This window comes from Myotis davidii, unplaced genomic scaffold (genome assembly GCF_000327345.1).
Source record: "Myotis davidii unplaced genomic scaffold, ASM32734v1 scaffold169, whole genome shotgun sequence".
In the NCBI taxonomy this organism is placed as follows: Eukaryota; Metazoa; Chordata; class Mammalia; order Chiroptera; family Vespertilionidae; genus Myotis; species Myotis davidii.
In genome coordinates, this window is record NW_006383005.1 from 2,430,522 (window position 1) to 2,432,204 (window position 1,683).

Consider the following 1,683-nt stretch of genomic DNA (forward strand, 5'->3'; position numbering starts at 1 on the left):
ATCACTTCAAGCACCTCTCAGAGAAAGCCACCCTGGAGTTCCGCCCACTGCCAGACAGTCCAGTTTCTCCCCGTATGAGTCTGGGTCCCCAGAGACTAGCCCGGAACTGGAGTTCAGAGTGGGAGTGTGTATCTCCCTCCTGGTTGAAAAAGACAACCTTGTCCTCAGTTGCCAGCCCTTTCTGCATGCGCCTCCGTACCTCTGCACTTTACTTCCATACCTTCTCTGAGTCTCAGTGTGCTTTTCTCTTTCCTTCTAGTTGTAGAATTTCCATTCAGCCAGCCTTCCTGTGGTGCTCGATGATGTCCGTTTTGTCTTTTAGTTGTATTTTTGAATTTGTTGTGGGAGGCAGCAATTTCCGGTGTTTACCTATGCCGCCATCTTGGTTTCTCCCAACTCCTAAAGTTTTAAGCTGCCAAACAAGTTTGGAGGAAGTCTGTAGTCATTCAAATGCAAATTAGCTATATTCTTTCTGCTGGTTACTGTTGTGGGGAAACTAGTGCAATTTAAAACGACCACATTTTTTCTTTAAGAGGTCTACGCGGGGTGGGGGGCGGGCAGAAAGCTTTGTCCTTGGCTGGAGAAACAGGTTTGACCTAGCCTGGTCTATTTATTTATTTATTTTTATTTTTAAAAAAATATGTTTTATTGATTTTTTTACAGAGAGGAAGGGAGAGGGATAGAGAGTTAGAAACATCGATGAGAGAGAAACATCGATCAGCTGCCTTTTGCACGCCCCCTACTGGGGATGTGCCTGCAACCAAGGTATATGCCCTTGACCAGAATCGAACCTGGGACCCTTCAGTCCACAGACCGACACTCTATCCACTGAGCCAAACCGGTTAGGGCTAGCCTGGTCTATTTAAATGTCAAAGAGCGAAGCTAGTTTCCCCCTGGGCTATTGGACCTTCATATTTATCTGTGTTTTAACAGTTTTGAGTTCTAGAGCCAATTATAATTATTTAAGGCATTTTCTTTAGCAAATTTTATAACAGATGATTTATTGATGTTTAGCAGTTTTAATGTTAACTTTTGAACGCGGTCCATTATTATTTAAATAAACTACTTTTTATTATGGAACTACCAATCTTGTTGCTAGAACCAGTTGGTATCTTTCTTTTGTGTCCTTTCCGCCATCTTTCTCTTGAGAAAAAACATTTTGGGTTTGATTGTGTACTATTGCAAAGAGAGTTAAGTTTAGCTCAAAAATCTATCTAATATCCGAAATTGGACGGTTGTGCGCATTTGTTTTTAAGCTAGCCTCTCTCCTTACGAGCACAGAAATCCCAGACGCATTTCTAAATTTTGTAAAACTTTTCATGGCGAGAAGGAGACTTTTCCTAGCACACTCAGGAGTTTATGTTACAGGATCACCACGTGTCTCCCTTTCCCCACCTCCTTTTTGCTTTGGGGGAAAATTCAGGAAGTGGTTCTGCCACGTTTCTCTTTCCAGTTAAACTAAAGGCATATTTAATCAATAAGCACATTAAACCAAATAAAATGACAGACTCTGAAATTTTTTTCTATTTTGCTTTCCAAAGTAATGACTAGCTCTTACAATGATTTTTGCCAACATTTGCTTATCCCAACGCGTTCTTCGGTAATTTTTAAACCAAGCATTAGAGAATTTTTTTGCGGGGAGAGCTGATAGCTCTGCCCTTTCCAGCCGCCTTTTAAATCAAA